This window comes from Giraffa tippelskirchi, chromosome 2 (genome assembly GCF_054371585.1).
Source record: "Giraffa tippelskirchi isolate mGirTip1 chromosome 2, T2T-mGirTip1v1.2.pri, whole genome shotgun sequence".
Classification (NCBI taxonomy): domain Eukaryota; kingdom Metazoa; phylum Chordata; class Mammalia; order Artiodactyla; family Giraffidae; genus Giraffa; species Giraffa tippelskirchi.
The window spans coordinates 166,501,632-166,515,325 of NC_137276.1; positions in this window are offsets into that span (position 1 = coordinate 166,501,632).

The window sequence follows — 13,694 nt, forward strand, 5'->3', positions numbered from 1 at the left end:
TGATGCACTGAAAGAGAACAGATCTTGTGCACTTAACGATAAGTGTGAGAAGGACTTCGACAAGAGAAGAAATTTTCTGTCTGTTTACTCCTAAAGTTTGCTTGGGGAGAGGGTGGGTGGGACTGGGAACACTGCAAATCAGGGAGAAAGACTGGACAAAAGCCTTGGTCTATTTCCCTGCACTAGATCAGATGTTAAGTTCATTTGTAACTATATGTGAGTTTGTGCTTTGAAGCAATAAGGAATTAATTTAAAAACTATCTTAGAGGGTTTTAAGAGCATTTTTTTGACAAACAAAACTAAAACACTTAATTTTATTTCCATGGAACTTTTCATGGCAAAGATGCTTTAAGTGGCGTAGAATTACCTTCTGCAAATCTACAGACCTGAGAAGCTAGGGACCCCTCCCTTTGTTGTTCCTCCTGGGCAGCTTTATCACTGAGGCACAGCATCGTGGTTTTCAGAGCTTGACCACACCCCTGCCCATGCCATCCATTAGTACAGTGGTAGGATGCTGCAGGGACCCCAGAACAGCATTTACAAATGAGGCAAGCAAAGCCTAGAGCCATGTATCCCCAGAGTCTTGCCAACAGCCTGATTCGTAGTAGACTCTCAAAAATTTTATTGAATAAATAAATAAGTGAGCAAATAAAGTGATTTTTTAAAGAAGGTCACACAGCAGGGACAAAAATCCAGTGTCCTAAATCTTAATTCCATTCTTGATCTAGTTACATCATCCTTTGGGTTAGCCTGGCCAACTTTAAAATGGATATTTGGATGTCAGAATGAATAGGGCACTGTGCCTGACCTAAGCAATATCAAAAATTTAATTAGAGATGTGGAAAAGATGGAGTTGGTGAAGACCTCCTGTAATCCAGATGCCAAGACCATTCGGTGTGGTTGGTTTGATTTCTAATGAGCATCTGCTTCAATTCACCAAACCCTTTACACTTTCATACAATGCACGGCTCATATTACAAAGTCAAAAATTCTTTATCATCTGCGTGGTCACTCACTCTTTCGTTGTCCTCTCCCTGGTAATTGTTTAATCTGGCTTCCCCTACCACATTTCTTGGCTGCTTGCTCCCTCCTGCCGCTGTCAGTCAGGTTGTATTCAGGGAAGGTAAAGGCACAGAGAACATTCCATAGTCAATTATAACTGATTAGGTGTTTCTCTACTGCTTTGGATTAGCCCCACGCCCTTTGTGAATACATAGCTTTGGCTGGTTGAACAACCATCCGTGGATGGGGGAGCATTCTAAGATTTATTCTCAGCTTTCCATTGTCTGTGCTAAGAGAGGAGGCAAGGAGTGTGAATGCACAGCAGATACATTTTTAAAAATCAAGGTATAATTTACACCCTAAAAAGTCCACTTTTAATGACTTTTTACAATGTTATATACTTGGGCAACCATCACTGTAATTGAAACAAAGCACATTTCCAACATCACAATACTTCTCTTGTGCCCCATCTCCATCAGTCTTCCCTTACTTTGGCCTCAGGCAACCACCAACCTTCTTTCTGTCACTATAGATTAGATTTGTCCTTTCTAGGGTTTCATGTAAGTGGAATCAGAGAGTAGGTACTCAACAAAAGTTATTTTTACTTGACTTTGGAATAGCTTCTCTGATTTCCTTCCCAGCGATGTCTGGTTCAGGCTGTTAAAATGAGTTCATCTTTCCAGCACCCACACTGATTTGACAGGGTGGGCATAGCTAGGACTTGGAGGAAACCTGAGAGGTAAGAAGCAGAGGCTGATGAAAATAATTACTGGCAATGAGAAGAATGTTGGCTCTTCCCAGAACTGGTAGACTATGACCAAGAGTGCATGCCCACTTTGTGCCCTGAACCTATTTTCAGTGTAGCTCAATACGGCTTCTCCAAAACCTAACTGCCTGGGAATTTTGCCTGCTTTGCCTTGAATGGGCATTTTATTTGGAAACTTCAGGCTCCAGCCAGCCCCTCTCAGCCACGGAGTCATTGCACCCTCTGGTGTAAACACAAGGATCTGTCACCCCTGTGGCATGAGGCATTCCCACCCCCGCAGCCATCTATTACCCACCACAGCCCTACCCTGGAGGATCAGCTCGCTTCAGCTGCTGTTAGGTTCATGGGTCAGAGCTGAGCTTGTGAATACATGAACACAGAGGGATCCCAAGAGTTCAAGCGCTTAAGAGAAGACAGGACCACAGAGAAGGGAAACACCAGAGAAGACAGAGCAAGATGGATGTGAAAGACGAAGAAGAGAAGGTCAGAGGCACAGTCCCCCACAACAAAGCTGGAAGCCATAGAGGGATGGACTTTTTTTCCATCTGAGAGAAATCCTAAAAATTCACTCCTCTCCCCAAATAAATAGATTCAGACCCAGGCTACGACAGTCCTTGAAAAGTGGTTTTTAACATAGAAATGCTGATAAATCTTTTCGACCACCTCTACACCTCCAGGTGCAGCTGGATCTGCTTAATCCCTTTAAACCTCCAATAACTTCAACTACAGTGTTTAAAGTCTCATAAATCTGTACAAGCTTAAAATAGGGAAATATAAATCATGTTCAGGAGCTTAGGGGTAGGGACAGAAGATGGGCATCCCCATGCCATTGAAAACCACAGCACAGGCTTTTCATCAAATTATTCCAAGAAAAGTTGAAATGGGAAGTGCTCAGATTTCTGAGCTGTGGTTCTATTCATTCTCAATTTTTTCTTTTTCAGTGGGCGAGATGGAGTGTTAGGGAGTATTGACGGGATATTCACTTAGGAAAAAATCACAAAGACCTATCACAGTTAGTCTTATTTTTACACAAAATAAAACCAAAATGAAACAATAATAATTAAAAAAAAAAAATCACTGCCAGAAGTCATTCGAAACAGCTCTGTTTCCAGTAAGCTAACAACAATGATGTTTTCTTTTTGTTAGAATATTTATTCATGCGAAAATGTAAGTTATGGCTACTATGCTACTAATAATAGTTAACTTTTTTTTTTTTTTATCATTTCTGCTACATGCTAGATACTTCCCCTGCAAAGAACTTTAGATACATTAGTTAATTTCATCCTCACAGGAGCCCCATGAGAATTATTATTCTGTTTTACAGATAAGAAAATTAGGTTCAGATTGTTAAGTAACTCACCCAGTCACACAGCTGGTAAGTGATAGAGCCAAAATCCAAACCCAGTGTTTGTTTTGAAAACCCTGATCTTATCCAGGATCCCATCTACTTCTGGGCTGTGATGGAACCAGCCCACAGACCACCTGGAGGAATCCCATTTATCATGCTCTGAGAATTGATGTGTTTTCCTCTTCCTCTTTCTTGACCTGAACCAATGAGCTTTTCCCTAATCCCAAAGTCTTAGAAATGTCTGCTATATTAGTTGAATCTTTACTCAAACTTCAGACAATGTAGAGAAATTGAGAGTACTTTGCTTGTGCTGCTTACTTCAAAGTGCAGTTTTCCTGCAGACATGTATCACCAAGCGGTCTTGGGGAAACAGCTGAACTTTAGTTTCCTCACCTATTAAATAAGGATGCATATGACCCACCTTTGGGTTTGTTATGAGGATTAATGTGTGGGAAAGCAGTCTGGAGACTGCAAAGACCAAGCAATTAATTGCTGCGTCTTATAATGATTATGGCACCTTAAATATAATACGAAGGAACGGCCCCTCTTCAACGTCTAGGTTCACAGATAAGAGAAAACAGACATTTCAGTCACTCAGATGGAGGCCAGAATTCAATTCAAAGCACTCATGATTGAAAGTCCTGAAAGAGGGAAAATACATCTCTCTCTATCATCACTTCACTAACTATCTTCAATGGGGTATTGACATTGAAGACAGTTTGGGAAAATAGTTTGGTTCCTCAAAAAAGTCTATGGCCAGAGACATTTGGAAAACACCATATACATAATACTTCCCTCAGGAAATCACAATGTACTTTGTCTTAAAGGTCCTGAGAAGTCCTACCATAACACAGCCTCTGCTTGATCCAGCAGTTTCCAAGCATTTGACAAGAGGAACTTTATTTTGGGGTTTCCATTTATTAAACATCTCCCAGAACACCAGGGAACACAGTGTAGGGGGTACCACTCTCGAAAACCGTAGCTTCTCTCACTCACCACCAGCTCAGCATCTGACCACTCTCTCTCCACCGTGACCCATGTTCCTTCATCAAACACTCACAGACAGTGAGGAGACCCCCAACGTCTGTGAACATGTTGTTACAATACCAGGCTTCTCATAGGGGAGGCTCCGTATAGCACACCCCACAAATCTCTGGGTTCAAGCCCCAGTGCCTCAGATAAAAGCAGAGGAATAAGAGGAGGGGGTGTCTCTCTCATTTAGTGGCTTTTCAGTAATGTATGTTTAATGATGCTAACTTACACTAGAAAATCCTTTTTGTTTGGGGTCCCTCAGAAACCAACCTTAAAATAAGTATTTGAGAGCAAGTAGTTTATTTGGGAACTGATCCAAGGAAATACCAGCAAGAGGGTGAGGAAGTGAGTCAGGAAGGGGAAGACAGCCAATAAAAAGTGAATTATTAAGCCAACTACACAGTGGACAGCTATAGCTTAAGCCTACAGGGAAAAAGTGTAAAACACACACTTCAGAATTATCCCACCCAAGACATGAGGTTACTGGGATATTTACACATAAGCTCCCATCATTCATTGGTTGAAGGAAACTCAGGGCTGGGGGACAGGGCAGTTAAGTTTCTAGAACTGCTGACTGTCATGTTATCTTGGACCTAGTGAGCTTCCAGAGCTTCAGATAAAGTCTTCAGGCACCAGTTTGTAGACATTGGCAGTTGGAAGATGTGTGGAACCCACTGAAAATAATAAAACCTGAGAGATATGGGTATGCCTCACCGTGTCTCATACTTGCTTTGTATTTTCAGATGGGAAAACCAAGTTGGAAGAAAGTTAAATGTACCCCTACTTCCTGAACAGCTGTTTCAGGTATTTTTGAGGTGCAAGGTGGGCTGAACATGACCTTAAGTGTATAGTCAGAGGCCAAGAAGATAACTGAGACAAAGAAGCAGGTGACCAGCTCTCCCCTTCTCCCTGAGACAGTGGCTATTGGACTTCTTTCTGGCTCCACATCAGTAATAACTTTCATCACAAGCAGTGATTCTCAACAGCTGAGGGTAAGGAGAAGCCACATTCCCCTAGAGTTGTGTGTGGGAATCCAGGGGGACAGAGTCTGTTAAAGTATCTGTTTACCACTGCCTCACTCACACCCAATGCTAGGTCTCTGTGATAGTGGTGATAGGAACGTAGGATGAGCTAATGCCTGATCCGATGAAACCAGCCAATGTGCCTCTGAAACCAGCAACTATTTCAGCTAAAGCCTTCGTGTTTTTCTAACATTTGAGAGAAGTTTCAGTGAGGCAGCAGAGGAAGAAGTTTGCACTGTGAGCCAAGGATGTTTGAGTGTTTCAGGAAGTGAATGAAAGACCTGAGTTTAGGAGAACCTGCAAGCAAAGTTGCCTGTGACTCAGCTTATGGTGGTTCAACTCAAGACCATCATTCAACATCCAGTTAAGCTGAAAGTCAGAGGTTCCCTGTTCTGTTTCAAGGGATTATTACTCTCTGTTCCCTTTTCTCCAAATCTTACCTGCTAACCTTATTCCTTCCCCAAGTTCATCCCTATTAAAAACACTTACATATGTGGCTAAATTGGGAGCAATGTCAGTAATTTATATCAAAGAGAACTCAGTTACTTTGTCTTCACAGTATTCCAAATTATAAAACCTGACTATACCTATGGTTTGAACCTCTATTTTGTCAGGTTATGGAACATAAGTTAAACAGAAGTAAAGATAGCATTTTAGGAAGGGCAAGGTAGAAATTCCTCCACAAAAGTTGTACTTCCTTTATTAACATTACATCGTATGATTTTTTGACCCTTAATAAAAGTAATCATTGGTGCCTATAATTTTCACTCAAGTTCCTAAGCCTTTTAACTCTATGTGCCTCCTCTCCTGGCTGAGGTCTTTGTTGCTGGATACAGCTTTCAGGGGAAGCAATGAAAATACTGCCTTGCCTAATTCTGACCTCTCCAAGCTGGAATTTCTTTTCACAACTTTTCTGAAAACAGTGGCCTATACACCATTCATGATGCTAGAGATACAGGATGGAAGAGTGGCTTTCAGATACAGACCAAGAACCTCCATTCATCTGTCCTTCATCCCTGAGAAGAGAAGGAACTCAAGCTATTTTGACTTCTCCTATGCCCCTCACTTCTATACCTCAAGAAGAGATCATGCCAATGTGATGGAGAAATCTTAGCACACTGAGTGGGCATGGCTTAGTAGAAGATGGCTGCCCACTCTCTGCTACTCTCATGTCTTCCTCTTCCCTTTGCATTGCTAAAAAGTTCATCTGGCTTGCAGTTGTCTTCTCCCACACCTGCTGCAGTATATTCATCTATTTGGGGTTTTGTCCCATGAAGGGGGTCCCCAGACTAGGGTTTGTGCTTAGAAGAAGGAGCAGCATAGGTCAGCCTCTGGCCTCTGTCTTGTGCTCTGGGCCTCCTAACAGAGAAAGGAGAATTTAGCTTTCAAACACAAGCTCCCTTGTCATTGCTACCAGTGAACATATTGTCCTTAAGAACTTTATGAAGAAGAGAAAGAAGACTACATGCTTTGTTTTGGGAACAAGATTTGGTCATTTCCTGAGGTTTCCTGGCCACCTTCTCCCTCCCACCTCCATGTTTACCTGGAATGTTTTCAAATGTACAGGAAAAATTATCAGAATAAAACAATGAGTACTGGGCCTATATATACTCCTCCTAACTCACCAACTGTTAAAAGTTTTGCCACATTTGCTTTATCTATATGTATGGTATATGCATGTGTATATATTTGATTTTTTTCTTGTTTTGAAACATTTGAAAATAAATCATAGGTATCATGAAACTTTATCCTCCACATATGTCAGAATTCATCTCCTAAGAATATAGACATTGTCCTATATAAACATCAGTACACCTAAGAAAATTAATAATAATTCCATAATATCAAATAGCCCCAACTGTTGCAAGAATGTAACCTGTTGTCTGTTTATTGTGGTAAAACATCCATCACAGTTACCATTTTAACACTGTTAATTGTACCCTTCAGTGGCATTAAGTACCTTCACATATTTGTGCAACCATCACCACCATCCATCTTCCCAAAGCAGAACTGTTCCCTTTGGGCAACAACCCCTCATTCCTCCTCTCCCCAGGTCCTGGCAACCACCACTCTGCTCTGTCTCTACACACTTTGACTACTCTAGGTACCATATGTAGGTGGAATCATACAATATTTGTCCTTTTGTGTCTGGCTTATTTCACTTACCATAATGTCTTCAAGGTCCATCCACAATGTAGCACATGTAAGAATTTCCTTCCCTTTTAAAGCTGAATAATGTTCCATTTAACATATATATCACATTTTGTTTATTCATTCATCCACTGATGTCCACTTGAGTTTCTTTTACCTTTTGACAGCAGTATATTAACTACTGCTGCTATGAATATTGAATACACAAATAAGTGTTCAAGTCCCTGCTTTCAATTCTTTTGGGTATATATCCAGATGTGAGATTGCTGGATCATATGATAATTCTGCTTATTTTTTGTGGATTTACCATATTGGTTTCTACAGAGGTTACACCATTTACATTTTCATCAGCAATAGTTTCAATTTCTACACATCCTTACCAACACTTTTTATTTTCCATTTTTTAAAATAGTAGTCATTGTAATCAGTATGATCTCACTGAAGTTTTTTTTTATTTTTTTTAACACCAAAAACATTTTATACTGGGGTCCTTGAAGTTTTGATACATGTTTCCCTAATGATTAGTGATATATGCATCAGTGATTATCAATCAGTTGTGTATCTTCTTTGAAAAATATATTTTCAAGTTCTTTGTCCACTTTTAATCTAGTTGGATTTTTGTTGTTATTGAGTTGTAGTTCTTTATATATTCTTGTATCAATCCCTTATCAGATATATGATTTGCAAATATTTTCTCCAATCCTGCAGTTGCCTTTTCACTCTGTTGGTTGTGTCCTTTGATACATATAAGTTTTTAATTAGGCTATAGTCCAATTTATATTTTTATTTTGTTGCCCGTTGGTGGCTACTAGAAAAGTTAAAACTACATGTGACTCATATTATACTTCTGTTGAATACTGCTAGCCTGAGAGTTTGATTAGATTCACTTTGGGCAAGAATACATTATATATTCTTGATTATATCATCAGCTATATGGGCTCATGGCCACACAAGCACACAGAAGAAAATTTGGAAATTTCACTGAGTGGTTCTCTCCTACTTAGCTACTGTAATGTATAATATGACTAGCTGTCCCATCTGGAGCCTAAATGAATTTCACATTCCTCTGAAGAAAATTGGGCAGGAGTGCCAGGAGCTGATTTGGCTAAAGGAAGAGGGAAGGTGTGTTTACTCAGGCACCTGGAGAAACAGGGAGATCAGAAGAAAGCAAGGTGTCTACCCTGGATATTTATGACGATCCTAGTTCTAGAGACTGAAGCAGAAACTGAAGAATATGGTTTCACAATCAATGCTGTGAGGCAGAGGAACACAAACAGAGGTGCTACCCTGGCATCCAGGGAAAAGTGCCCTACCCACGTGGTCTTCTCCACCTCACATAGACCCAGCAGGACTTTAACCTGGGAAGACTGGAAGCATGGGGCATCTTTGGCACCATGGAAGTTTGTAGGTCTGGGAGTCCTGAGACATTGGCATAGATCAGTGTGGTCACAGAAAAACAGAAGTGGGGACAGAGAACCTCTCAAAAACAAGACAGAGGTTCTCGAGTGCATGAGAGACTCCCCTGGGAAGTCTCCAAAACACTGGAGTAAAGGGTTATTGCCAGTAAGAAGATGGGAAAGGAGAGCTGGGCAAGCTTTAGGGATAGTTACAATGGAAACGACTGGCTCATTTGAGTGCTACGGGTTACTTAAACAGCCATGAGGAAGGAGGACAGGGAAGGTAAAGCATGGAGTGCTTTCTTCCTGTAGCAGACATGAAGAGGTCAAGGGCTAAAATGGCCAAGAGTTAGCTGAACTGCCCTCCCTAAGAGAGTTATAGATTCAAGATTTGACTCTTTGATGATTATCCTTACTGTTTATCTGTAGATGTTGGTTTCTCTAAGGGGGCTAAGAAGGTTTAATGATACTTTTAAAAGTATTCTGCTGACTTCCCTGGTGGCCCAGTGGTTAAAAATCCACACTCCCATTGCAGAGCCATGGGTTGGATCCCTAGTTGGGGAGCTAAGATCCCACATGCTGCATGAAGCAACCAAAACAAAAAAAGGGAAAAGAAGTGAAAAAGTATTCTGGTAAACGGTATCATCTCACAAATTATTTGGAGCTGCAAAGGAAAAACATATATCTGAAAGTTACCATTTTAACCACATGATCAAATTTAGCATTACCACTAGTCAAATAATCTGATATCATATATTTCCTGCTGGGATACATTATGAAGTACACAGCATCATATATAATGGACCCCAGCTAGGTCCTTTTCATTATATATTAGATTCACTTTGGGCGAGAATACATTATATATAAAGGATGTCAGCTAGGTCTTCAGGTTTATTCTCCTTATAGATACAAAGAGATGCTACTGACCCTTCCAGGAAAGACCCATGGACCCAAAGATCTGAGAGATCAGAGGAGGAAGATTATGCACAAAGATATAAAATCCTAAACCATACAATTTCTAAAAGAAAACACAGGAGAAAAACTTTGCAATCTCAGGGTATGAAAAGATTTCTTAGTATACACAAAAGATAAAACAAAATGTTAATAGATTGGGATTAATTAAAAATTTTATATGCTGCTCTTTAAGCTGTCTTTAAACTGTTTTTAAACTGATACTGTTTTTAAAAATGAAAAGTTATGCCACAGAACAGGAAAAATATTTGTAGCATACATAAATAGCAAAGGACTTATACTCAGAATACATAAAGAACATGTACAAATCAATAATAAAAATATGAAGAATGCAATTTTAAAATGGTCAAAAACTGAATCAGCATTTCATGAGAGAAGGTTATGAATGGCCAATAACCACATAAAAATGCTCCACATCATTAATTGTGTGGTAATTAAAATCATAATGGTATACCATTACACACCCATTAGAATAGGAAAAAATTTGAAAAGACTGACCATATCAACCACTGAAAAGGATGTGGATTAACTGGAACTCTTCTATAATACTACTGGGGATGTAAAATAGTACAGTCACTTTGAAAAAGAATGTAGCAATTTTTTAAAATGTTAAACATATACCTGTCATTTGGTCAAATCATTGAACTCCTATTTATCCAAGAGAATTAAAGCAAACATGGAAGTTTGTACATGAATATTCATAGCAGCTTTAATCACATAGCTCCAAAGAGAAAGCAACTAAAATGTCTCTCAACAAGGAAACAGATAAAATGTCATGTACTCATACAATGGAATACTATTCAGCAATTTAAAAAGTAAAAATTTTGCCAATAAGATGGATGAATCTCAAAACAGATAATCTTAATGAAAAAAGCCAGACACAAAAGAAAATATATTATAAAACTTTATATTTATACAGAATTTTGGAAAATGTAAACTTCCCTACAGTGACAGAAAAGAGATCAGTGGTTCCGTGGGGCTAGGGACAGAGAGAAGGATGTTCTTCAAATATGTCTAAGGAAACTTTTAGGGGAGCCTGGACATGTCCTGGGCTTCCCAGGTGGTGCTAGTGGTAAAGAACCCGCCTGCCAGTGCAGGAGACGTAAGAGACACGGGTTTGACCCCTGGATCAGGATGATCCGGGGGAGGAAGGCGTGGCAACCCACTCCAGTATTCTTGCTTGGGAAATCCCATGGACAGAGGAGCCTGGTGGGCAAAAGTCCATGGGGTCCCAGAAAGCATCAGACAGGACTGAAGTGACTTAGCATGCACTCATGCAAGCACGGACATGTCCTATAAGTTGACTGTGATCATGGTTTCTCAAGGGTATGCATCTGTCAAAATTCATTAAACTGTATAAATTTTCAAAGTGGCAAAGAGAGAGTTAAGGAAGAGAGGGGAGTTGGAAGCTGAGAGTCCCTCATATCCCCAGGGAAATTCAGAGATCTTTTTCCTTGGGTGGGAGGGGGATGGACTGAGTGCCAGGTAACTGTAGTCAGAGAAAGAGAGATCATCTCTGCCCGTAAGGGTCACTCAACAGTGATCAGTCCGTACCCCTGTGAGCCCTGCACACATCTTTCCTGTCTAGAAGGCTTTCCTCTTTCCAGCCACGTTTATCTCTTCTTCTAAGACTCTCTTCCTCCAAGAATTATTTTCTATTTATTCCCAAACATTCTTCATTTATAGCATGATTTCCACTAAATCATCTCTACTTCCTTTCACAGTTAGCTGTTGCCCATAGCTGTATATACATTTTGAGTCAGATATTACTAAGCATTGGCAAGGAGGTGGGGAAATCAGACCCTCATCCACAGCTGGTATAGCCATTCTGAAGGAGAACTGAGTACCTTAAAATCTACCAAGCCCACTACTGTGTATACCTTGAGGGAAATTCCTCCTAGGGAACACAAGGAGATGTGCCTAAGGAAGTTCATTGCCTCAGTGTTGGGTACCACCTAGATGTCCATCTCTAATGCACGGACAAGTAAAATGTGGTGTATGCCTAGAGATGCATAATGAACCAGATATACAGAAACCTGGATTGATTTCAAGAACAGAGTTGAGAGAAAAAAATAAAAATAAGATTTATAGCCCAATTCATTTATGTATTACACACCCACATAAAACAGCCTTGTGTATTTTTGTTACAGTTGCTCATATATCTAAATAAACATGTGTCAGATGTATTGGAAGGACTATATTAAATATATTAGAGTAGATGCTTATGGGAGGAGGGCAGAGAGATTGGGAATGGTGAGTGAAGGGAAAAAACACTAAAATTAATTTTTTTCTTGAAAAGAAAGAGGGCCATTCCATGGATAGATGATGGTATTCCATGAACTGAGGACAGGATCAACTCAAGCATGTACACTTGAACCCCAAAGGATACAAGAAAGTAAAAAATAGAGATAGATAGATAGATAATAGGTAGATGGATGATAGACAGGTAGGTAGGTAGATAGATGGATAGATTTTGCCATTCACATTAAAAATGAATGAACTAACTGTTCACTGGTGTAGTGTATTAGTTTCCTATTGCTGCTGTAAGTTGCACAGTTTTAGTGGCTTAAAACAACATGAATTATTGTTGCACAGCTCTGTAGGTAAGAAGTCAAGCACAGGTCTCTCTAGGCAAAAATCAAAGTGTTGGCAGGGCTGTGTTCCTTTCTGGAGGCTCTAAGGAAAACTCGTTCACTTGACTTTTCCAGTGTGTAGGAATCACCCCCATTCCTTGACTTATTGCCCTCTTCCTCCACCACGCCTAGTTTTTCTTACATGTCCTTCTCTGAACCTGATCTTCTCTTCTGCCAGCCTCTTTCACTTTTCAGAATCCTTGTGATTACACAGAGTCCACCTGGATACTCCAGAAATATCTGCCTGTCTTCAAGTTGTGTGACTAATCCCTCAATGCCACATAAGTTAACACATGCACAGGTTTTAGGGATTCACCGGCTCCATGTGGACATTTTGGGATCCATTATTCTGCCTACCACACCTGAGCATACAGCAAATCACAATACCCATAAAACTACATGTCCTTTGTTACTGTAAATCAGTTACTCAGCTAAACAACAAAACAAAAGCAAAACGAAAGTGTGTTGAGTCCTACTATATGCCAGATCCCTGTGGTAAGAGCTGAGGCTGGAGTAGGGGTCAAGGATTGGAAATTTGGTGATTTCTTCCTCCCTTTCAAACAAAATTCCCATCTGGCTTATTTTAGCAAAGAGATAAATAAGAAGTAATCTGCTTAAACCATTGTCCTACATTGTAAATGACTGGTCTATGGTAACCTCCTAGAAGAGAAGTTTGTACTCTTTTTTAAAGGAGAACCCTAACCCAGGGCTTCTTAACCTCTAATGAGCATACAGATCACATGGGAATCTTGTCAAATGGAGTTATGATCCAGTAGGTCTGGCATGAGGCCTGAGACTCTGCTTTTTGACAAGTTCCCTTCCAGGCAGTGCTGATGCTGCCTGTCCAGGTTGGCAGTTGAAGGAGCGTAGCCCTAACACAGATAAAGCTCAGGTTGACCTTGCCACCAGCCTATCCTTATGCAGGATTTGCTGTAAGGCAAGAGGTTATGGTAGCCATTCAATTTGCTAAAACATCACACTTTGTCAATGACAAAACACCTATAGCAGAGGGGACACTCTGCCTATTGGTAATAGCCTTGGTTTCCCACCAAGGTTTCTGACCAAGACTCAAATTTATCCCCAAATTTGGAACATACTATTTACAACTCTCGATATAAGAGTGAGTTGCTTGTCTCCTAGACCAGGACTTTCAATATCCAAGGCTGACACACCACCCTCCACTCCGGACAGTGACCTAGTGACTCAGTACCTGAATTCATACCTATTGTCAGAATTTTAAAAGATTCGAGCTATTTAAAGATTCCCTAGACAAGGGAATAAAAGCTGATTAAGATTCAAAGTTATCCATTGAATAGGATTGAGCTTTTGTGTATTAGCTCCTTTGGGACAGTGGGGAGAGATGAGCAGGAA